General features: G+C 44.7%; 1 long non-coding RNA gene and 1 other non-coding gene across 2 annotated transcripts in view; both read right to left on the bottom strand.

Moving 5' to 3' along the window:
* Positions 1 to 3,443: 3,443 nt before the first annotated feature.
* LOC148136134 (uncharacterized) overlaps positions 3,444 to 26,198 on the bottom strand; it is a 51,916-nt gene continuing 29,161 nt past the window's right edge. Inside the window, exon 3 of the long non-coding RNA XR_015754701.1 lies at positions 3,444 to 3,631. This is a non-coding gene — a long non-coding RNA (uncharacterized LOC148136134). The remainder of the gene's footprint in view (positions 3,632 to 26,198) is intronic.
* trnal-uaa (transfer RNA leucine (anticodon UAA)) lies at positions 10,861 to 10,942 on the bottom strand. The gene has a single exon. It is a non-coding gene; the product is annotated as a tRNA-Leu (tRNA).

The following is a 26,198-nucleotide window of genomic DNA, read 5'->3' as shown; positions in this document are numbered from 1 at the left end:
GGAATCTGAGACACAATTTTTATACACAGAAGGTTTTGAGTGTGCGGAATGATGTGCCAAAGTCTGGTATAGTCACAACATTGTTGCCAGGGTTGGAGAGTTTAAGCTAAGGGGAGAGGCTGAACAGGCTGGGGCTGTTTTCCCTGGAGCGTCGGAGGCTGAGGGGTGACATTATAGAGGTTGACAAAATTATGAGGCGGATAAATAGATAAAGTCTTTTCCTTGGGGTCAGAGTGTCCAGAACCAGCGGGCATGGGTTTAGGGTGAGAGAGGAAAGATATAAAAGAGACCTAAGGGGCAACAATTTCACCCGGGGGTGGTACGGAATGAGCTGCCAGAGGAAATGGTGGAGGCTGATAGAATTGCAACATTTAAGAGGCATTTGGATGGTATATGAATAGGAAGGGTTTGGTGGGATATGGGCCGGATACTGGCAGGTGGGGGAAGATTGGGTTGGGACATCTGTTCGGCATGGAGGTTTGTATCGCTCACTGATCTAACCTGAACAACTTTGCCCATTTACCCAGTCTGTCAATATCCTTTGTAATGTCAGGGTCTGTTTCCATGCTGTAAATCTCTATGACTCTATTTAAAAGGCATCTGGATGGGATGCAGACAGGGAGGGTTTGAAGGGGTAAGGGTCAAATGTTGGCAAATATAACTAGATTAATTTCAGTTATCTGGTCAGCAGAGACGAGCTGGAATGGAGGGTCTGTTTCTGTGCTCAGCCCCTCCGAAATCCTGATGAAGTACTTTTGCCCGAAACGTCGATTTTCCTGCTCCTCGGATGCTACCTGACCTGCTGTGCTTTTCCAGCAACACTCTGATCTAAGCTCTGAAATGCACTCTTTCAGAGTTCCATCAACCTCATACCATGCACTTGAAGGCACTTCTACTGCCTTCCGAAGATACACAAAGCCAACACACCAGGATGTCCCATCATATTAGGCAATAGGATCCGATGTGGGAACCTCACTGCCGATGTCAAATGCATCTTGAAAGCCATGAGGCAGGGTACCCCCAGCTTCTGCCACGACAGAACATTGGGGCACAGGCAGATTTCAACCTCAGACCTTCAAGGCTGAATCTGAGCTGTGGTGGCATCTATTGTTAAAGATTTACCTGAGAATTTAGCTATTTGTACATACTGTTTACACATGAAAGAATAAAATCTAACATGGTATTTCTAAAAGTATACAGACTGAACAGACAATGCACTTTTATTTTTAAATATGTCATTTCAGTCGCATCACCCTGTAATCTTTTGCTATAACTTCTCTGTCTTATGATGTTAGGCTCCACAACCACCTGATGAAGGTACAGCGCTCCAAAAGCTAGTACTATCAAATAAGCCTGTTGGACTATAACCTGATGTTGTGTGATTATTTAACTTTGTCCACCCCAGTCTAACACTGGCAACTCCAAATCTTTATTACATATTGTTTACACTAACTCACACGCAGTTCAGGTCAGTTTAGCACAATGACCCTGTTCCTCTTTTTGTGAGGTTCCCTGTGTATATTAACAGAGTTAATGGGCCCCGAGATGATGAGTACATTCTCCTTATCCTCTCAGTTTAAACAGTTGAACATATCAGTTTGAAGCCAGTGGAAGAGGAGATTGTATTTTTCTGTACAATTTCAGTGCAGAAAGTTCAGCCATAAACTGTCTTCGCAAAAGTGGGGGTTGAATGCAATTCTCACTGAGCAACATTAATACAGCAAACACAATTCCGAGTTACTGTTATCAATTGGTTAATGAACTGGGATGAAAAAAAACACTTGTGGTGTGGTGTCGTGACTCAGTTTGTTCACTTGCCGACATCATAAACAGCCCACAAAGATTTCACATCGTAGTGGTGCCTGTGTATTTTACCAAATGCATGGTTGTTTCAAAATCTCCCAAGTCAGTGTTGCCCGTCAGTCAACCATGCGTCCTGTTTGAGCCTCAGCCTGTTTTGGTGACCCTCGTCTGATAGGAGAAAGTGAGTACTGAAGATGCAGGAGATCAGAGCTGAAAATGTGTTGCTGGAAAAGCGCAACAGGTCAGGCAGCATGCAAGGAGCAGGAGAATCGACGTTTCGGGCATGAGCCCTTCTTCAGGAATAAGAAGGGCCTGAAGAAAGGCTCATGCCCGAAACGTTGTTTCACCTGCTCCTTGGACGCTACCTGACCTGCTGCGCTTTTCCAGCAACACATTTTCAGTTTCGACCCTCGTCTATTCCCTGGTTTAATTCCTCCAGTGGATATTGTTTCTTCCGAGCTATTAATTCAATCTGGAGTTTCCTTCCTGCGTTTGACAAGAACTTCTGCTTGTACTCCTCCTTTATTACGCCTCGTTCATTTCCAGTTTGTTGGGAATAACGAGGTGGGCCAGGAGACATGGCAGGCTTGCCGGGGAATGTTGCAGTGATGGCGCAGACACCAATAGCTGTTCACCCTAATTCTCTGCTGTCAACATTCATTCATTCCACAGCAACAGGAAATACTTCATTGCACTCCTGTCGTTGTGGTTCGCACTGTGAGTGCGGTTTCTTTTCTTGTGGATTATGAATTCTATTTAGAACTCGAAAGGATCATAATATTTGGAGGAAGGAATGACTCCTCACCTCAGGCATAAGTTTAGGGAACTTTATTCGGAGAATGTGAGCCTAATCCCACACATGCTACCGAGAGGGCAGAAAGCCTGTTAGCTGGTCCACTCTCAATTTGTCTCCGAATGTCAGACTTTTCAAAGAGCAGAAATGGGAAATGAGGAATATGGGCAGACCGAGAGTCCGAGAATGTGAAAGAGGGTCAGGTGCATGCACAGAGAAAGAAAGAAATATGGAGACGCAGATTGACGGAGATACTGAAAGAACCAATTCTCCAATCGACATGGCTGCTGACTTACAGAAACAAATAATAAAAAAAGGTAACTATTAAGCACAGCCTTTCACCATCTCCGAGCAACGGAAGGATTCTTACAGCCAACAAAGTCATTTTGAATTTTCAACATTGATGGTTGTAAGCTAATGAAAGATTTTGGTAAATATCCTGACAGGGAAAACTGATCATTTTACCAAAAGTATAATACAGAAATGTCTAAATAACCTCGCTCCGCCGATATGAAGCATTAACTCTGTTTCTCTCACTGTCGTACTAAGTTTTTCTATCAAACCTTGGTTTTGGTTCCGATTTCAAACATCTGCAATCCTTTGTTTCATATTATTCTTAACAACGTTTGAGACAAAACCAATGACCTGACGGCTTCAGCAAATCGGTCAGAAATACTGTTAGCAAGATATCTTTGCAGAACGCATCGCCCATTCCCTGACCAGGAATCACCTTTTCCCCCTCAGAAAATGCACCAACTCCTAACCGTGAGATTAAAAGGGAAGGCAACAGAAGCTGTCGCATTTATTCTCAATGAAACCACTTATGCATTTCATTTTGGTTCATTTTCGCTGCACATTAGTTTCTCGTTGTCTTCGAGGTGTTGTTAACACGAAAGGAAAATACCATTCGGCCTATCGTGCAGTATGGCTCATCAGATAGCCGTCTGTTTTCGATCCAGTGTCCAGCTTTGACAGGATACTTTGTGTGTTCTGTTGTTTTCACCGCAAAATTCAGAAAAAGATTATCCCTGCGATCTTAAACGAGACAACACTGGGAGTGAGTTATATACCGTCATACTGAAGTGAAATCCCCTCGAGCAACCCATTCACATTTTCATCCATAAAGTGAGTCACAGACACACGTGCCCGGAGGTGGGGGGAGGAGGGCAGAGTTTTCGGGATTATACCAGCTCCTTGTGCTTCAGTACCGCTCTCCACCGACTTAAGACCAAGCCCCACCCCGCCCCCTACACCCCACCTATACACACACACACACACACACACACAGAAGTTTCTCCGACAAAAGGCAGCTTTAGGCGCAACTAAATTCAGTTTTACAGACCATGAGAGACGTTGCGTTGAGCTGGAATTTAAAATGGACAATTGCCTCACATGCAACTTTCAAATTTGAAAACACACTGATCCAAAGTCTGCAGCTCCTGAAAATCTGTCGCACATTGAGGTGCATTACTACCAAATTCGAGACCCACTGATCCAATCCCTGCAGTAAATTGCACACAAATCAGGAAGGATCGAACCACCAAAAGTCAGAGGCATTATCCATTACGTCACTGGCCCAACGGCAGCTGGAGGTACGACAGGTAGTCGATATGAAATTGAAACATGGACATCGGGGTAAACAGTATTCACAAGGTGAACAATCAGTAAAAATAATTATCGTCACTGTTTCACATCGGATGTCCCACTTCGTGAAGCAATGTCTTTCAATAGCCAAGGCAACATATTTGCCCTCAGGTACCTGCTTCCGGGTCGCCTGAGCCTCTGCTGGAAGTTGCCATCATTTTATTCACAGTCAGTCTGCGATTTTTTGATTCACTCCAGTGAAATATCTTTTCATACCTTGCGTCATGACCTTTTCCAGTCAAGACCCTGAGCCAGTCCAGAGAGAAACCTCTGTTGGTTTGAATCTCGCGATGGAGAACAGAGGAGATGAACAGCGCCTTTTAGTGGTGGAATCCCTTCAGTTCAATCTCACGCATCAAAACCTGTTCTGTCACATTCCTGCATTGCACCTACTGACCAACATCAGATCACCACAGCTCCACTTTCTTTACTTTGAAACCCAAGGCGATCATATGAAGCGTTTGCAAAATTGAAGAGAGAAACGTTGTTGCCGAAGGTGGTTATGAAGGGATGGACAGGCACAAGGGTGAGTACAATTCAGGTTGCTTTGGATACTATCAGCATTACCGGGGGCCCGTGCTGAGGAGTCAAAGTTTGTATCGTCCAGAAATGGATATAGTTCCAATTCAGGGAATGAAGGTTTAATTCTCTTCATGTGAATTGTCTGACTGAAAACGCTTTCCTCGTTTCACATAGAAGACATACCGGGATCCCTCCAGAATCAGCCCAGTGATTGCTTGAACCATGTAGAAGGACAATGACAGCGGACAGATACGATAGTGACCCCTTCAAATCTCCCTCCAATCATCTCACCTTCCTGAGTTGGAAATATGTTGTGTTCCTTCAGTGTCTCTGGGTGTAAATCCAGGAACTCCCGCACTTGCACCATAATGGCTGTACCTCCGTGTGAAGGAGTTCAATGGTTCACAAGAGCAACTCATCTCCTCCATCTCTGGGGGATTTAGGGATGGACAGCGAGTCCTATTGCATTGAGTGATATCTTTATTCCAGGAATGCGTTCCTAAATGTGGTAGGTTCCAATCGGTAGTAAGTTTGGAAGTGGAGCAGGGAAGTGAAATTGACGTGAATGACAATGATGACTGGGAGGCATGAGGCAGGAAGTGAGTCTGCATCTGGTGGTGCAAGGCTCAGTGTCACTGCTAATGGTTTAGCCTTTACAGCAAACTGTTTACATTGGCTCACACACCATTCCTGGTCAATTCATGGCAATGACACTGTTCCTTTTCGTGTGAAATTCCCTCTGTGTGTATGAAAGCCGTCAATACGCCCCAAGAGGATGAAAAATGTTCCCTTTGTCCTGTCAGCTTAAACAGATACACATATCTGTTTGAAACCAATGCAAGAGAAGATTAGCCTTTTATGTGCCTTTGCATTGAAGAACGATCAATCGTGAAATGTCTGGTTTTGCAAAAGAGGGGTTTGATTGCAAATCACACTGAGTAATATTGATACAGAAATGTATTTCCGAGTTCATGTGGTCATGTGGTTAATGAACTGCACATATGGACGTTGCTTAGTTATTTAAAACCCCTCCTTGGTAAGCAGCTGACCATACGGTCCAATCGCAGTTGCGCCCGCTTGTTGTATTGAAAGCTCGGAGGTTCACCTTTTATAAAGTATCCTGTTGCTGATGAAGCGACGCAGCATCCTGCCTGAGTTCGAGCCTGTTATGGTTTGGCAAATCCGCTCCTTTTTCCTGGTTTAGTTCCAGCAGTGCAGGTTGTCCTTCCTAACCAATACACCAACCTAGAGTTTCTTACTGCTGTTCTAATAGGACTCCTTCTTCTCCCCCACTTTTATTCTCCCTCCTTCATTCCAAGTTTGGTGGGAATAACGAGGTGAGGCAGGAAACACTGCAGAAAGGCCGTGGAATGTTGTGGTCATGGCACAGAAACCACGAGTGGATCACCCTCATTCTCTGCTGTCGCCATTCATTCATTTTACAGCATCATTAATGTTTCCACGTTCTCCTATAGTTAGTTTATTTTTCTTTGGATAAGAAATGCAACTTTAATTTCGAAAGGGTTATAATGATTTGAGGAAGAAATGGCCCCTTGCATCACATCCAAGTGCCAGACGTATTATCCGTAAAATGTGAGCCATGTTGTGCAGTCTCCTGCCAGGTTCCAGAAAACCTCTCAGCAGCTCCATTCTCAAACTATCCCCGAACGTCAGGCTTTTCATAGAGTAGGGATGGGAAATGAGGGATATTGGCAAAAAAAGGGTCAAAGAATATGAAAAAGGGTGAGGTAGATACACAGAGATAGAGACAGGAAATTAGAGGCCTATCTGGAGGTAGACACTGAACAAATCAGATCTCGGGTCGACATGGCTGCTAACTGGCAAAAAATAAAAGATTTTGATAACAATCCTCAGATAAAACTGACCATTATCCCGGCATTGTGGTCTAGAAATGAAGAACTAATCTGGTTCTGTCGTTGTGTATCATTGTCTCTGTTTCTCTCCACAGATGTTGCCAGGACTATTCAGTTTGCACGTCAATTCTTGTTTTTGGTTCAGATTTCCAACATCTGCATCTCTTGGTTTTCTATTCAACTTTAAAACCGATGTTCTGCCAACTTTGGAAAAGTGGTCAGAAATATTCTTACCACGATGTGTGTGCAGAACAAAGCACGCATTCCTTGACCGGGAATAGAACCCGTGTCACGGCGGCGAGAGCGCCAAAGGCTGGCTACTAGACTACAAGGGAAGGCAGAAGACGCCCTTACATTTATCCAGAAAAGTGAATTAGTGACTGTATGAGAGCATGAGTCAAGAAGTTCATCTGAGGATGTAAATCTTCTCATTCCTGTTGTTGACTGAATAAGCGGTAACCATGCCTTCTGCTTGGACACTCGAATATGTGAACTGCTCCAAATCATGACTGAGGTTTTCTGGTTTTGGTTCACGCAGGTTTAGAAATGCTCGGGTCCAAATGAGGCGTTTCAGAGCCTACTTTGGGATACATTTGACAGAGATGACATCAGGTAACCAATGTTCGCTGTGACCCGAGCAAATGAGAGCTTACCTTGTCACTGAACCAGGATGCCTTCACATGTAAAGCAAATGCGATAGTTTTGGTGCAGAAACGATCAGTGCTGGTAACTGTACCCTTAAAATGGACGGCGGGAGAAGATCCACAATTCGACTCATATCGTCGACCCAGGAGGAGAGAAACTTAGTTGAGAGTGTGGTGCTGGAAAAGCACATCCGGTCAGGCAGCATCCGAGCAGCAGGAGAACTGCCGTTTGTTTTAGGAGCGTTTCATCATCTCCAGCCCTCACTTTATTCGAGGAGAGAAATTGAACGAAGTTTGACACAGCAATTAATCGGAATGGTATTCCTTTTCAACATGGCAGCAGATGTGGGCTAGCAAGTTCAAAGCCAGGTTTGCTGAAGAGAACAACAAGCAGGAACGCTCCATTCCCACCAATCCACTTTTCCCAAGGGAACAAAGTCGCTCCTGCCTGGTTTGAACTAGAGGTGTTTCGGGTGCGACCCAAATGGAACAACGAGGTCACAACCGAGCCACCGAGCCAGCTGCTCTTTATCTATCACTGACATTTCCGTTCCGAATAGACCAATGTTGGCCAGGGTTATTAGCACGATTGAAAAAAAAGGATATCACGTGAAAATGCTCAGGAAATACTGACAAACAGGTTGCCAGGTTTGCCGAGTTTGGAATGTAGGGCGATGCTGAATAGGCGCGGGCAATTTTCCTTGTAGCGCCGAGACAGAGGAATGTTCCTAACTGCACACTTAAACAGGATGGCCAGCAGGGCTGTAGACATCGCCACATATTCACAGCCACAGCGCAGTGACATTTGAAAAGAAATTCACGCAGCAGTTATTTGGAATGATACTTCTTTTTACCACTAGAGTAGTGATGGGCGAGTAAATGCAAAACAAGGTTTGATGATGAGGCTGCAATAAAGCCCCATCGATCACCATCTGGAAAACTGTCGCCCTTAAAGCGGGAACAACAATATTTCTGCTCAGCTCTGAACGAGGCCACTTTCTGCAGAAACTGATGCTTCTACTCTCCAGAAAGGTATCATTGCCCGCCGACTGCATTCTTGAAAATAGTAATTATCTGTGCTGGAAACATCCACCTATATTCTGAACAAGGAAGAATGTGTATCGAATAAAACCATACACGGCAATTAATTGGACGTGCATTCCCTTTCACGACAACGGCAGGAATGGGCAGGGACATACAGAGTAAGGTTTACTGACCAGATCAGAAAGCAATTACCTTCATCTATGTTAACACACAAGCCAATTGTTTTTACTGCCCGGATATTTGAAGGACCGATCCTTCCCATGGGAGGTGAAGGTGATAACTGCTCCCCCGCACAAACACAGTGGGGCCAGAGACCTGATCGAGCTGTCCCCCAGCGGTGATTGCGTTGTTCAGAACAGATTGGGTTTGCCGTGCACGACTGAAACTCAGCGCGATCACCCAGAGACACGGTGTAACAGCCGCCAGCAGATGTGGAGGGGTTTGGGGCGGATGAAGACCCAGTCTGGGAAAAAAGACTGGGTCTTAAATTCAAGGGGAATGAGTGTTACAGGGAGAAGACTGGAGAATGGGATTGAGAGCAATATTAGCCATGATAGAATGGCAGAGCAGATTATGGGCTGAAAGCTCTAACCATCATCCTATACATTCCGGTCTCTGGTCATCTGGTATCTAAGGAAATAGAAACAGAGTTAATTGTTCATTTCCAAGTTCTTCGGTCATAAATGAGCAAAGTGAGAGATGGGACAGATCTGATACAAATTTAAAAGCTGGGAACATGGTTGGAGAGGAAAATAAAATACAAGAGAATAAAGTTGGAAGTCAGAAGATAGTCAATAAAAAGGAAGACTGTACAAATCCAGAGGGAGATGGGCATGCAAAAAGAAATTTCACGAGTCCCGAAGTCTTAACACTCTTCCTTTCCAAAATGCAAGCAGACCTGCTGAGATTTTCAGCAATTTCATTTGTTGGTTCCGAAACAGAAGATGGTAGTGATCCTGGACCAATCAGCTCTTACATGCTTTGGGGATGTGAGACGTACCCGTTCACCCAGATCACTTCTGTCCCACTGTGAAACCTCACAATCCTGCCCCACCCCCACCCCTGTTACTGACAATAAACTGTCCATTACGTGAACCCCCATGAGCACACAAGATCATTTTCCATGTGAATTGTGAAACGTTCAGGCGAGTTCGCCTAGGTTTCCGTCAGAACGGTCTGAATCACTTCATTTTGGTTCAGGACCATTTGACATTGAGCAGTCACTGTCAGACCCCGTCCCCCCAACAAGTAGACATTCGCGTTCTGTGTCTCTGAGCACTCTGTTTGGTGGACGTTTGGAGTGGAACCTGACGTTTTGAAAGAGACACAATTCATCGTATATTCGGCCGCACTGATAAACCTGTCTCTGGCACTTCCAGGAAAGTGGAGACAGCTTTCACTCAGAAACCGACGTGTGATGAAACACAGTCGGATCCACGTGTCAAAAACGACCCCTGCACTGGGTTGCAATCCTGCAAGTGGAGTAGAGGGCTGGATTTCTTTAAAGGAGTGAAAGGGCCCATCGTGAGGCTTGAACCTTACGGCCCTGAGATTAAGCAACTCATGCTGTACCGACTAAATTAGCTGGGCCTGGCTCACGATTAATTAGTGTGTCATTTCATACTGAGCATATTTCACCTGGCATTGCAATTTGCACGGATCCAGTTCATTCCTGCCAATCACAAATGTCATCATCCACACTTTCCATTTCTCAGCTAGTATTCGTTCAGAACATTATTATCTATTTAGCACTTATCTCTGGATTTAAGATTCAATATACATATTTTCATATTTTTATCCTCATCTTTAGGTGGCCGGAATGATTCCCAATCACTCTGGCAGACGTTAAATCAATTGGGACATTCCCTAAGGAAACGCAATCATTCCTGTTTCGGGTGTAAGCAATCCCACCTGCTGCCGAGACAGAGTCCTCACAGTCAGCACTTTCTCTATCCTTCCTGCCAACAACTTTCCCCACTTCTTATTTGCGACACAGGAGTTTTGTTTATGAAACACTCCAAGGACTGCAACAATCTTCTGAAGCCATTCTCAACTTAAAGTGGAATTGTTGTCCCTCTCACACGGGAAGAGCCGTTCCTGGGGAAGGATTTTCCATGTGCTGTGTCCCAGGGCTGAGCAGGAAGCCGGTGATTGAAGCTGCAGTAGCCGCTTTCTGTAGGCAGCGGGGCCTTGGAGAGATTGGGGCCACATCCAGCTGCGGACTCTGCTGAGTTCTCGTTGTTGCAGTGTCAGTACATGGTTGGTCTCAATGCTTGAACTGAAATCGTTGAGGCTCGGTGCGAAGGGCAGGCTCGAACCACCAAACTTGCAGCCAAACGTGCTGACTATTTGAGACACAGAAACTGGTACGATATTCATCGTAAAGCAGTGCAGATGAGGGGGCTCCGACAGCAAAGTGTCCCACTGACTGTCCCAGAGTCAGTCTGGATTAGAGGCCTGACCGGCTGCAAACGCAACAACGAAAATGTGCAGGGCCTGCTAAGTTCCTCTGCCTGAAGAAGAACAGCCGCGATCTTGGTAGCGGTGGGATTCGAACCCACGACTCGATAGAGACTGGAGCTTAAATCCAGCGCCTTAGACCACTCGGCCACGCTACCCTACAGGCGAAAAGCGCACAAAATTGTCATTACTAATGTTTCAGCGTCGCTTCACTTCAGCAATAACAGATCGTGCATTCAGTAACGAACGTGGTGCAATTTAGAAAGTATTTGAAAGGGTTTGCAAGGTTTGCACTGTTTGGACAATAGCACGAAGCTGAATAGGCTTCGACAGTTTTCCCTGGGGCTTCAGGGCTGAGGAATGGCCTTACAGAATTTTAAAAAGTCATGAGGCAGACGGTCAGAGAAAAGAGTCAGGGAGTAAGTTTTACATAAATTCATAGTTTTTGAGCTCAAGATTTCTACATGAATGAATGCAGTTTTTGAGCAAAGTACAAAAACTGCATGCAAGTACAAACTCACCCACGAAATATCTGTGTGCATGTGGGTCTTTGTCTGTCTGTGTGGGTGTGTCTGTCTGGGGTGGGGGTTATGAGTGTGAGAAAGTGTGTGTGTGTGTGTGTGTGTGTCTGTGTGTGTAGTGAGTGCAGAGTGTCTTAAGTCTGTGAGGGGGTGCATGTGTGAGTGTGGGAGTGTGCGTGTCTATAAAGCTGTGCGTGGGTGTCTGTGTGCGCGTCTGTATGTATCTGTGTCCGTGTGTGTGTGTGTAGAAATATGTGTGTGTGTGTGTGTGTAAATGTGTGTGTGTGTGTGTGTATAGTGCAATGGTGATCACCTGTAATGTGACATGAACCCAAGGTCCCGGTTGAGGCCCTCCCTATGGGTACCGAACTTAGCTATCAGCCTCTGCTCGGCCACTTTTCTCTTCTGCCTGTCCCGAAGTTCACCTTGCAGGATGGTCACCCGAAGGTCCGAGGCTGAATGCCCTGGACCGCTAAAGTGTTCCCCAACTGGGAGGGAACCCTCCTGTTGTGCGGTGCCCATTCATCTGTTGTCGTAGCCTTTGCTCGGTTCCCCAATGTACCATGCCTCCAGGCATTCTTGCCTGCAACGTATAAGATAGACAAAGTTGGCTGAGTCACATGAGTACCTGCCAGGCAAAAGGTGGGAGGTGATCCAATGCGTAATAGTGGTATCCATGTCCACACTCAGACACGTCTTGCCGCATGAATTTATGTAAAACTCCATTATCTCACTTTTTAGACTAGAATCAATCTAAACATCATGGTATAGACAGAGAACACAGGGGTGGATTCTGGATCAGCGGTGCTGGAAGAGCACAGCAGTTCAGGCAGCATCCAAGGAGCAGCAAAATCGACGTTTCGGGCAAAAACCCTTCATCGGGATTAAAGGCAGTGAGACTGAAGAGTGGAGAGATAAACTAGAGGAGGGTGGGGGTGGGGAGAAAGTAGCATAGAGTACAATGAGTGAGTGCGGGAGGGGATGAAGGTGATAGGTCAGGGAGGAGAGGGTGGAGTGGATAGGTGGAAAAAGAGATAGGCAGGTAGGACAAGTCCGGACAACTCATGGGGACAGTGCTGAGCTGGAAGTGTGGAACTAGGGAGAGGTGGGGGAAGGGGAAATGAGGAAACTGTTTGAAGTCCACTTTGATGCCCTGGGGTTGAAGTGTTCCGAGGTGGAAGATGAGGCGTTCTTCCTCCAGGCGTCTGATGGTGAGGGAGGTGCGGTGAAGGAGGCCCAGGACCTCCATGTCCGCGGCAGAGAGGGAGGGGGAGTTGAAATGTTGGGCCACAGGGCGGTTGGTTGATTGGTACGGGTGTCCTGGAGATGTTCCATAAAGCGCTCTGCTAGGAGGCGCCCAGTCTCCCCAATGTAGAGGAGACCACATCGGGAGCAACGGATACAATAAATGATATTAGTGTATGTGCAAGTAAAACTTTGGTGGATGTGGAAGGCTCCTTTAGTGGCTTGGATAGAGGTGAGGGAGGAGGTGTGGGCGCAGGTTTTACAGTTCTTGCGGGGGCAGGGGAGGTGCCAGGTTGGGAGAGGGCGTGGACCTGACCAGGTAGTCACAGAGGGAACGGTCTTTGCCGAAGGCGGAAAGGGGTGGTGAGGGAAATATATCTTTGGTGGTGGGGTCTGTTTGGAGTTGGCCGAAATGTCGGCGGATGATTTGGTTTATGTGAATGTTGGTAGGGTGAAAGGTGAGCACCAGGGGTGTTCTGTCCTTGTTACGGTTGGAGGGGTGGGGTCTGAGGGAGGAGGTGTGGGATGTGGACGAGATGCGTTGGAGGGTATCTTTAACCACGAGGGAAGGGAAATTGCGGTCTCTAAAGAAGGAGACCATCTCGTGTGTTCTATGGTGTAACTGGTCCTTCTGGGAGTAGATACAGCGGAGGTGGAGGAATTGGGAATACGGGATGACATTTTTGCAAGAGGTAGGGTGGGAAGAGATGTAATCCAGGTAGCTATGGGAGTCGGTGGGTTTGTAAAAAATGTCAGTGTCAAGTCGGTCGTCATTAACGGAGATGGAGAGGTCCAGGAAGGGGAGGGAGGTGTCAGAGATGGTCCAGGTAAATTTAAGGCCAGGGTGGAATGTTTTGGTGAAGTTGATGAATTGCTCAACCTCCTCACAGGAGTTCATTTTCAGGTCCTGACTTTGTGCGAGATGGTTAATTAAATATAACCTGGAGATGGAGAGACTCCTCATTTTAAGGCACTGACTGTGTGGTGGCTGGTTAAAACTTTTATAACCAGGATATTTACAGTTTCTACAGTTTGGGGCACTGACTCTGGGCTGGCTGGTTAAATGAATACATATAACCAGGAGATTTAGAACCTGTTCAGTTTAGGGCACTGACTGTGGGTTGGTGGCTTAAATAAATACATATAACTAGGAGATTTACAGTCTCCCCTGTTTAGGGTTCAGATTATGTGCTGGATGGATTAATATATATATATAGATATATATACACACACACACACACACAGAGAGAGAGAGAGAGAGAGAGAGAGAGCCGGGAGATTTCGAGTCTCCTCCGTTTCGGGCACTGCCTCTTTGCTGCCTGTTTAAATACATGTATCCAGGATATTTAGTGGTTCCTCATATTCGAGCACTGACTCTGGGCTGGCTGGGTCAATATACATAACTAGGGGATATAGAGAATCCTCACTTTAGGTCACTGACTCTGTGCTGGCTGGTTAAATATATGCATGTAACCAGGAGATTTAAATTCTGTTCAATTTAGGGCACTGACTCTGTGCTGGCTGGTTAAATGTATATAGCCAGGAGGGTTAGAGTCTCCTCAGTTTGCGATACTGACTCTGGGCTGGCTGGTTAAACAAATAGCTATAACCAGGAGATTTAGTGTCTGTTCAGTTTAGGGCAATGGCTCTGTGCCTGCTGTTTAAATATATATATATATATATATATATATATATATATATATATATATATATATAATCAGGATATTTAGGGTTTCCCCAGTTTTGGGCACTGGCTCTCAACTCTATGATTAAATAAACACATATAACGAGGAGATTCAGAATCTCCTCAGTTAATGCATTGATTGTGGTCTGGCGGATTAAATAACTAGATATAACCAGATTTAGAGTCGCCTCAGTTTCCGGTTAAACAATGTGCTGAATTTATAAATACACATAAATTACCAGAAGATTTAAAGTCTCCTCAGTTAAGGGCACTGACTATGTGCCATCGGTTTAAATATATATATAACCTGGAAATTTAGAGTCTCCTCAGTTTGAGCACTGTCTCTGTGTTAGCTGGTTAAACATACATATATACAACCTGGAGATGTAGAGTCTCCTCTGGTGAGGGCACTGACTCTGTGCTGTCTGTTTAAATATATATAACCACGAGATTCAGATTCTCCTCAGACAAGGCAGAAAGTCTGTGCAGGGTGGTTAATTAAATATGCATATCCAGGAGATTTAAATTCTCCACACGTTAGGGCACTGACATTGCGCTGGCTGGTTACATAAATATATATAATCAGGAGATTTAGAATCTCCCCAGTTTAGGCACTGACTCTGTGCTGACTGGTTTAATATATATAACCAGGGCATTTAGTGTCTGCTTATTTTCGGGCACTGATTCTGTGCTGTGTCCTAACACATACATACTCAGGAGATTTAGAGTCTACTCAGTTATGGGCACAGCCAGCACATTTTCTGAACCCTAAAATGAGCAGACTCTATATTTCCTGGTTACATATATTTATTTAACCAGCCAACACAGAGTCAGCACTGACTTTATGCTGGCTGACTAATTTCAAAACAACAGGAGATTTAGAGTGACCTCAGTAAATGGCACTGTCTAATTAAATATATATAACCAGAAATTTAGAGTCTCCTCAGTTTAGGGTACTGACTCTGTGCTCGATGGATAAAGACTCATAAATTACCAGGAGTTTTAGAGTCTCTTCATTTCAAGGTACTGACTCTGTGCTGGCTGGTTGATTATCAGGAGATTTTGAGTTTCCTCATTTCAAGGAACTGACTGTGATGTCCGTTTAAATATATACAACCAGGCGATTTAGCGTCTCCGCAGTTAAGGCACTGACTCTGTGCTGGCTGGTTAATTATATATAACCAGGAGATTTAGAGTCTCCTCAGTTTCGGGCACAGACTCTGTGCTGGCTGGTTAAATAAATAGATACAACCAGGAGATTTAGAGTCTCTAGTTTCGGCCACTGACTGTGTGTTTAATAAGCATATCTAACTAGGAGATTCAGAATGATCTCAGTCTAGGGCACTGACTCTGTGCTGGCTGGATCAATAAATATCACCAAAAATTTCGAGTCTGCTCATTACAAGGCATTGAGACTGTGCTGGCAAGTTAAATAAATACATATAAACAGGAGATTTAGAGAATGTTTAGGGCATTGACTGTGCTGGCTGGTTAAATACAGAAACATAAACAGGAGATTAAGAGTGTGCTCATTCTATGGCACTGACTCTGCTGCGTATTCAAATATACATAACCAGGAGATTTAGAGTCTCTTCAGTTTGGGGCACTGACTGTGCTGGCTGGTTAATTGTATATAACCAGGACGTTTTGGGTCTCCTCAGTTTAGGGCACTGACTGTGTGGTGTCTGGTTCAAATTTGTATAACCAGGATATTTCGACTCTCCTCAGTTTGTGGCACTGACTCTGGGATGGCTGGTTAAAACAATAGATATAACTAGGTGATTTAGAGTCTCCTTAGTTCAGGGCACTGATTTTCTACTGTCTAGTTAAATAAATATGTAAAACCACGGGATTCTGATTCTCCTCAGTCAAGAGCACTGACTCTGTGCTGGATGGTTAAATAAACATGTATGTCCAGGAGATTTTAATTCTCCACAATTTAGGGCACTGACATTGTGCTGGTGATTTAAATAAATATATATAACCAGGAGATTTAGAGTCTCCTCAGGTGAGGGCACTGACTGCAGGCTGGCGGATTTAAAAAAAATATATGACCAGGATATTTATAGTCTCCTCTGTTTGGAGCACTGACTCTGGGTTGGCTTGTTAAAAAAATACGTATAACCATGAGATTTAGAGTCTCCAAAGTTTTGCGCACTGACTCTGCGTCGGCTGGTTAAATATATATAACCAGGAGATTTAGAGTCTTCTCACTTTTGGGCACTGACTTTTTACTGGTTAGTTAAATAAATATATATAACCAGGACATTTAGCATCTCCTCAGTCAACGGCACTGACTTGGTGCTGTTTGTTTAAATAAAAATAACCACGAAATTCAGATTCTCCTCCGTCTATGGCACAAAATCTGTGCTGGATGGTTATATAAACATGCATATCCAAGAGATTTAAATTCTCCATAGTTTAGGGCACTGACTCTGTGCTGCCTTGTTTAATACACATAACCAGGAGATTTAGAGTCTGCTCATTTTCGGGCACTGACTCTGTGCTGTGCCTCGTTAATACATATATATATATTATCACATTTAGTATCTCCTCAGGTTAGGGCACTGACTGTGTTGGCTGATTAAATATATACAACCAGGAGATTTAGAGTCTCCTCATTTTGGGGCACCAACTCTGTTCTGGCTCAGTTATGGGCACAGCAGGCACATTGACTGAACCCTAAAATGAGCAGACTCTATATCTCCTGGTTATATATCGATTTACCCAGCCAGTCCAGAGTCAGTGCCCCAAACTGAGGAGACTCTAAATGTCCTGGTTACATACATTTATTTAACCAGCCAACACAGAGTCAGCATTGACTTTATGCTGGCTGACTAATTTCAAAACAACAGGAGATTTAGAGTGTCCTCAGTCAGGGGCACTGTCTGTGTGCTGTCTGTTTAAATATATATAACCAGGAGATTTAGAGTCTCCTCAGTTTCTGGTACTGATATATATATATATATATATATATATATATATCTTATATATATTCATCCATCACATAGCCTGAACCCTAAACTGAGGCGACTCTAAATCTCCTGATTATATATATTTATTTAACCCGCCAGCCTCAGTCAGTGCCCGAAACTAAGGAGACTCTAAATATCCTGGTTATATGTTTTTACTTAACCAGCCAGTCCAGAGTCAGTGCCCGACAATAAGCAGCCTCTAAATCTCCTGGTTATGTATATTTATTTAGTCAGCCAGAACAGAGTCGGTGCCCCAAAATGAGGAGACTCTAAATCTCCTGGTTGTATATATTTAATCAGCCAACACAGTCAGTGCCCTAAACTGAGGAGATACTAAATGTGATAATATATATATGTATTAACGAGGCAGCATAGAGTCTGTGCCCTAAACTGAGGAGGCTCAGAATCTCCTGGTTGGATATATTTAAACAGCAGAACAGAGTCAATGCCCTTAACTGAGGTGATTCTAAATCGCCATGCATTTATCTATACAGCACATAGTCTGAGCACTAAAGTGAGGAAACTGTAAATCACCTAGTTATATAAATGTATTTAACCCGCCAGCCCATAGTCAGTGCCCTAAGTTTAGGAGACTTTAAACCTCCTGGTTATATTTAATTAACCAGCTCATGATATATATTAAACAGACAGAACAAAGTCAGTGCCCATAACTGAGTAGAGTCTAAATCTCCTGATTACGTATACTTAAATACACAGTACAGAGTCAGTGCCCTAGAATAAGCAGACTCGAAATCTTCTGGTTATATATATTAGACCAACCAGCACAGAGTCATTGCCCTAAACTGTGGAGAATTTAAATCTCCTGGATATACATGTATATTTAGCCATACAGCACAGAGTTTGTGCCATAGACTGAGGAGAATCTGAATCTAATGGTTTATTTATTAGACTAGCCAGCACAGAGTCAGTGCCCTAAACAGTGGAGACTTTAAATTTCTTCGATATACATGTTTATTTAGCCATGCAGCACAGAGTCCGTGCCCTAGACTGAGGAGATTCTGAATCTCCTGGTTATATATATTTATTTAACTAGACAGCAAAAATTCAGTGCCTCAAACAGAGGAGAATCTAAATCTCCTGGTTATGTATATTTATTTTACCAGCCAGCAGGGAGTCAGTGCCCAAGAATGAGCAGGCTTTACATCTCCTGGTAATGTATATTTATTTAATCAGCCAGCATAGAACCAGTGCCCTAACATGAGCAGACTCCATATCCCCTGGTTATATATCTTTAACCAGCCAGCACAGAGTCAATGGCCTAAGTTGAAGTGACCCCAAATCTCCTGGATGTATCCATTTATTTAACCAGCCACCACACAGTCAGTGTGCTAAACTGAGGAGACTCTTCTTTCGACTGTGACGTCTAGGAATGGACAACGGAGAACTACAAACTTGCATATACAGAAAACTGACAAACACAGACGAAATACTTGACGACACCAGCAACTATCCCAACACACACAAACAAAGCTATATCAGAACACTATTCCAATGAGCCACCACACACTGCAGCACAGACGAACTTCGGAAAACAGAGGAGAACCACCGATACAACGTATTCAAGAAGAATGGATACCCAAAGAAATAGTGCGCAGATTCCTCAAGAAGAAGCCACGACAAGCAGACCAAACACAGCCAGAAACCCTAACCCCCTGACCATACATCAAAGAAGTTTCAGAAATGACAGCCAGACTACAAAGACCCCTCGGAATCCTAGTAGCATACAAACCCAACAATACTCTCAAACTAAAACTAACAAAATGAAAAGACTCAGTACATCACATGGACAAAACAAATGTCTTCTATAAAATTCCATGCAAGGACTGCCACAAACACTTTGTAGGACAAACTGGAAGAAAGTTAGCCACCAGGATACTCGAACACCAGCTAGCCACAAAAAGACACGATCCTCTCTGCCTCATAACCCTACACATGGATGTTAAAAATCACAATTTCGACTGGAACAACACAGCTATCCCGGGACAGGGTAAGCAAAGACATGACAGATAAATCCTAGAAGCCTGGCACTCCAACCTCAACGCCATAAACAAACACATAGATCTCGATGACATCTATCAACCCCTCAGAAAACTAACAGGAAATGATATCACCACAAACCCCAGAAACCCCATCCAGGAGAAAGATATAAATAGAAAGCAGGAGACAACAGCTTCGCTTCACTTGGAGATCGCCACTGATGATGTTACCTAGCCAGGTAATGAAACATCTGAATATCAAACCTACACTTCAGCGAGCAAATCTACACCCTTGTTAAATTGATAGATGTAACCAGGACTTTTAGTGTCTCCTCAGTCAAGGGCACTGACACTGTGCTGGAGAGTTAAACAAACATGTATATCCAGGAGATTTAAATTCTCCACAGTTTAGCGCACTGACTCTGTGCTGGCTAGTTAAAAAAATATATAATCAGGAGATATAGAGTCTGCTCATTCTGGGGCACTGACTCTAAGCTGTGTATTTCAAAATATATAACCAGGAGATTTAGACTCTACTCAGTTATGGGCACTGACTCTGTTATGTCTGTTTAATATATATAATGAGTTGGTTAATTAAATATAACCAGGAGATTTAGAGTCTCCTCATTTTTGGGAACTGACTGTGTGGTGGCTGGTTAAAACTTTTATAACCAGGATATTTAGAGTCTCCTCAGTTTGGGGCACTGACTCTGTGCTGGCTGGTTAAATAAATAGATACCACCAGGTGATTTAGAGTCTCTAGTGTAGGGCACTGACTGTGTATTGGCTGGTTTAATATATATAACCAGGAGATTTAGAGTCTCTTCAGTTTAGGGCACAGACTATGTGCTGAATTTATAAATACATATAAACTACCAGGAGATTTATAGTCTCCTCAGTTTAGGGCACTGAATTTCTACGGGCTAGTTAAATAAATATGTAAAACAATGAGATTCCGATTCTCCTCAGTTTAGGGCACTGACTCTGTGCTGCCTGGTTAAATAAATGACAGCCAGACTACTAAGACCCCTCGGAATCCTAGTAGCACACAAACCCAACAACACTCTCAAACAAAAACTAACAAACCTAAAAGACCCAGTACATCCCATGGACAAAACCAACGTTGTCTACAAAAATCCCATGCCAGGACTGCCACAAACACTACGTAGGAAAAACAGGAATGAAGTTAGCCACTAGGATACACGAACACCAGCTAGCCACAAAAAGACACGACCCTCTCTCCCTCGTAGCCCTACACACAGATGAACAAAAATACCATTTCGACTGGGACAACACATCTATTCTGGGACAGACTAAGCACAGACATGTCAGATAATTCCTAGAGGCCTGGCACTCCAACCACAATGCCATAAACAAACACATAGACCTATTTCCGCCAACTCCAAACATACCCCACCACCAAGGATATATTTCCCTCCCCACCCCTTTCAGCGTTCCAGAAAGACCACTTCCTCCGCGACTCCCTCGTCAGATTCACACCCGACACCAACCCAATCTCCACTCCCGGCACCTTCCCCTGCAACCGCAAGAAGTGCAAAACCTGCGCCCACACCACCCCCCTCACTTCCTTTCAAGGCCCCAAGGGATCCTTCCATATCCATCAGAAATTCCCATGCACCTCCACACACATCACTTAATGCACACAATGTGGCCTCCTGTACGTTGGGGAGACAGGCCGTCTACTTACGGAACGTTTCAGGGAACAGCTCTGGAACACCTGCACCAACCAACCCAACCGCCCCTTGGCTGAACCCTTTAACTCCCACTCCCACTCCGTCAAGGACATGCAGGTCCTTGGCCAACTCCCTCGACAGACCATGGCAACATGACACCTGCAGAAGACCGCCTCATCTTCTGCCTAGGAACCCTCCAACCACAAGGAATGAATGCAGATTTCTGCAGCTTTCTCATTTCCCCTCCCCATGCTTTTCTCAGTCCCAACACTCAGACTCATCACCACTTTCTTGACCTGCAATTTTCTTCCCAACTCCCCCCCCCCCCCCCCCTCTCCGGCCTATTACCCTCACTTTAACCTCCTTCCACCTATCGTATTCCCAGCCCCCCTCCCCCAACTCACTCCCGCCTACCTTTCATCTTAGCCTGCTTGGCACACCCTGCTCATTCCTAAAGAGGGGCTTATAACCAAAACGTCGATTCTCCTGTTCCTTTGATGCTGCCTGACCTGCTGCGCTTATTCAGCAACACATTTTTAAGCTCTGATCTCCAGCATCTGCAGTCCTCACTTTTTCCACATAGATCTAGATACCTTCTATCAATCCCTCAGAAAATGAACAGGAATGACACCACCACAAACCCCAGAAACCCCATCCAGGAGAAATATATAAATTGAAAGCTGGAGACAACAGCTTCGCTTCACTTGGAGGTCGCCACTGATGATGTTAACGAGCCAGTAATGAAACATCCGGATATCAAACTCAGCGAGCAAATCTACACCCTGCTTAAATAAATATATGTAACCAGGACTTTTAGTGTTTCCTCAGTCTATGGCACGGACTCTGTGATGGATGGTTAAATAAACATGCACATCCAGGATATTTACATTTTCCTCAGTTTGGGACACAGACTGTGTTGGCTAGTTAAATAAATGGATACAACCAGGAGATGTAGAGTCTCTAGTTTAGGACACTGAATGCGTGTTGGCTGGTTTAATATATACATAACCAGGAGATTGAGTCTTCTCAGTTTAGGGTGCTGACTTTCTTTTGGTGAGTTAAATTAATATATACAACCAGGACATTTAGAGTCTACTCAGTTAAGCGCACGGATTCTGTGATGTCTGGTTAAATATATATAACAAGGATATGTATAGACTCCTCAGATTAGGGCACTGACTCTGTGCTGCCTGGTTATTTAGGATTGCGAGGATGAATCAAGAGAAGAGTGAAAGTAATAGGGTGGTTGTTATGGGGGACATTAACTTTCCTGATATTGATTGGGAAAGCTATAGCTCAAGTTCGTTAGATGGGTCAGTGCTGGTCCAATGTGTGCAGGAGGGTTTCCTGACACAATATGTAGATAGGCCAACAAGAGGTGAGGCCATACTGGATTTGGTTCTGGGTAATGGACCAGGCCACGTGCTAGAATTAGAGGTAGGTGAGCACTTTGGGGACAGTGACCACAATTCGGTGACTTTTACTCTAGTGATGGAGAGGGATAAGAGTGCAGTACAGGGCAAGAGTTATAGTTGGGGGCAGGGAAATTATGATGCGGTGAGGCATGACTTAGGATGTGTGGCCTGGAAAAGTAAGCTTCAAGGCAAGGGTGTAATTGATATGTGGAGCTTGTTCAAGGAGCAACTATTGAGTGTCCTTGATTAGTATGTACCCGTCAGGCAGGGAGGAAAGGGTCGTGTGAGGGAGCCGTGGTTTAATAAGGAATTGGAATCCCTTGTTAAATGGAAGAGGGCGGCCTATGTAAAGATGAGACGTGAAGGTTCAATTGGGGCGATTGAGGGTTATAAGGTAGCCAGGAAGGACCTGAAGAGAGAGCTAAGAGCAGCAAGGAGTGGATATGAAAGGTCCTTAGTTGGTAGGATTAGGGAAAACCCTAAGGCTTTCTATAGGTATAACAGGAATAAAAGAATGATTAGGGTAGGAATAGGTCCAGTCAAGGATAGTAGTGGGAAGTTGCGTGTGGAGGCTGAAGAGATTGCGGAGACACTGAATGAATACTTTTCGTCAGTATTCATTCAGAAACAGGACATTGTTGTCAATGTGAATACTGAGTCACAGTTAAGTAGAATGGATGGCTTTGAGGTATGTAGAGAAGAGGTGTTGGAAATTCTGGAAAGGGTGAAAATAGATAAGTCCCCTGGGCCTGATGGCATTTATCCTCGGATTCTCTGGGAAGCAAGGGAGGAGATTGCAGAGCCATTGACCTTGATTTTTATGTCCTCGTTGTCTACAGGAGTAGTGCCTAAAGATTGGAGGCTAGCAAATGTGGTTCCCTTGTTTAAGAAGGGGAGTAGGTATAACCCTCGTAACTATAGGCCTGTGAGTCTCACTTCTGTTGTGGGTAAAATCTTAGAGAGAGTTTTAATGGATAGGATTTATGAACATCTGGATAGGAGTAATGTGATCCGGGATAGTCAGCATGGTTTTGTGAAGGGCAGGTCGTGCCTCACAAACCTTATTGAATTCTTTGAGAAGGTGACTAAGGAGGTGGACGAGGAGAAAGCAGTAGATGTGGTGTATATGGATTTTAGTAAGGCGTTTGATAAGGTTCCCCATGGTAGGCTACTGGAAAAAATACGGAGGTATGGCATTGAGGGTGAGTTGGAGGTTTGGATTAGGAGTTGGCTGGCTGGAAGAAGACAGAGAGTAGTAGTTGATGGCAAAGGTTCATCTTGGAGTGCTGTCACTAGCGGTGTTCCGCAAGGACCTGTTTTGGGACCATTGCTGTTTGTCATTTTTATAAATGACCTGGAGGAGGGGTTAGAAGGTTGGGTGAGCAAGTTTGCGGATGATACGAAAGTCGGAGGAGTGGTAGACAGTGATGAAGGATGTGGCAGGTTACAGCGGGATATTAGATTAGATTTTTTTTTTAGATTACATTACAGTGTGGAAACAGGCCCTTCGGGCCAACAAGTCCACACCGACCCGCCGAAGCGAAACCCACCCATACCCCTACATTTACCCCTTACCTAACACTACAGGCAATTTAGCATGGCCAATTCACCTGACCCTGCACATCTTTGGACTGTGGGAGGAAACCGGAGCACCCGGAGGAAACCCACGCAGACACGGGGAGAACGTGCAAACCCCACACAGTCAGTCGCCTGAGTCGGGAATTGAACCCGGGTCTCTGGCGCTGTGAGGCAGCAGTGCTAACCACTGTGCCACCGTGCCGCCCACGACAGCCTATGCTCCCAACTTATGCTCCTCAGATCCTGTCTTACAGCATCGCAATTACCCTTCCCCCAATTGTAAAACCTACCCTGTTGCACGCACCAATCTCTCTCCATAACCAAGGGGAAAGTCACAGAATTGTGGTCACCTTCACCAAAGGTGAAGCTGCAGAACTGGGCAGAAAGGTGGCAAATGGAGTTCAATGTAGCTAAGTGTGTGGTGATTCACTTTGTCAAGAGTAATAAAAATATAGGGTACTGGGCTAATGGTCGGATACTTGGTAGTGTGGATGAGCAGAAAGATCTTGGTGTCCATGTACACAAATCTTTGAAAGTTGCCACCCAGGTAAATAGTGCGGTGAAGAAGGCATATGGCGTACTGGCTTTTATTGGTAGAGGAATTGAGTTCCGGAGTCCTGAGGTAATGTTGCAGTTGTATAAGACTCTGGTGCGGCCGCATCTGGAGTATTGTGTGCAGGTTTGGTCCCCATACTATAGGAAGGATGTGGAGGCACTGGAACGGGTGCAGAGGAGGTTTACCAGGATGTTGCCTGGTATGGTAGGAAGATCGTATGAGGAAAGGCTGAGGCACTTGTCCGACCAGAGGGGAGGCCATTTTGGATTTGGTACTCGGTAATGAACCGGGACAACTGATGGGCTTGTTAGTGGGTGAACATTTTGGTGAAGGTGACCACAATTCGGTGAGTTTCACCTTGGTTATGGAGAGAGATTGGTGCATGCAACAGGGTAGGTTTTACAATTGGGGGAAGGGTAATTACGATGCTGTAAGACAGGATCTGAGGAGCATAAGTTGGGAGCATAGGCTGTCGGGGAAGGATGTCGTGGTAATGTGGAACTTTTTCAAGGAACAGATACGACGTGTCCTTGATATGTATGTACCGGTCAGGCAGGAACGAAATGGTCCTGTGAGTGAACCTTGGTTGACAAGGGATGTTGAATGCCTTGTAAAGAGGAAGAAGGAGGCTTACATAAGTTTGAGGAAACAGGGTTCAGACAGAGCAGTGGAGGTTTACAGGACAGCCAGAAGTGACCTGAAGAAAGGGATTAGGAGAGCCAAGAGAGGGCATGAAAAATCTTTGGCGGATAAGATCAAGGATAACCCCAAGGCATTTTATGCGTATGTGAGAAACATGAGAATGACGAGAACGAGGGTAGGTCCAATCAAGGACAATAGTGGGAGACTGTGTATTGAGTCGGAAGAGATAGGAGAGGTCTTGAATGAGTACTTTTCTTCAGTATTTAGGAATGAGAGGAACCGTATTGTTGAAGAGGAGAGTGTGAAACGGACTGGTAAGCTAGAGGAGATACATGTTAGGAAGGAAGATGTGTTGGACATTTTGAACAACTTGAGGATAGACAAGTCCCCCGGGTCTGATGGGATATATCCTAGGATTATGTGTGAAGCAAGAGAGGAAATTGCAGTACCGTTGGCAATGATCTTTTCGTCTTCACTGTCAACGGGAGTGGAACCAGGGGACTGGAGAGTGGCGAATGTTGTGCCCTGTTCAAAAAAGGGAATAGGGATAACCCCGGGAATTACAGGCCAGTTAGTTTTACTTCTGTGGTAGGTAAAGTAATGGAAAGGGTACTGAGGGATAGGATTTATGAATATCTGGAAAGGCACTATTTGATTAGGGACAGCCAGCACGGATTTGTGAAGGGTAGGTCTTGCCTTACAAGTCTGATTGAATTCTTTGAGGAGGTGACCAAGCATGTGGATGAGGGTAGAGCAGTGGATGTAGTGTACATGGATTTTAGTAAGGCATTTGATAAGGTTCCCCATGGTAGGCTTACGCAGAAAGTCAGGAGGCATGGGATAGAGGGAAATTTGGCCAATTGGATAGAAAACTGGCTAACCGGTCGAAGGCAGAGAGTGGTGGTAGATGGTAAATATTCAGCCTAGAACCCAGTTACAAGTGGAGTTCCGCAGGGATCAGTTCTGGGTCCTCTGCTGTTTGCAATTTTCATTAATGACTTAGATGAGGGAGTCGAAGGGTGGGTCAGTAAATTTGCAGATGATACGAAGATAGGTGGAGTTGTGGACAGTGAGGAGGGCTGTTGTCGGCTGCAGAGGGACTTAGAT

This window comes from Chiloscyllium plagiosum, unplaced genomic scaffold (assembly GCF_037043375.1).
Source record: "Chiloscyllium plagiosum isolate Xiang-an unplaced genomic scaffold, Cpla_swu_hap1 HiC_scaffold_47, whole genome shotgun sequence".
NCBI lineage: Eukaryota > Metazoa > Chordata > Chondrichthyes > Orectolobiformes > Hemiscylliidae > Chiloscyllium > Chiloscyllium plagiosum.
The sequence above is the reverse complement of the archived record's forward strand: the minus strand, read 5'-3'. Positions and strand labels throughout refer to the sequence as shown.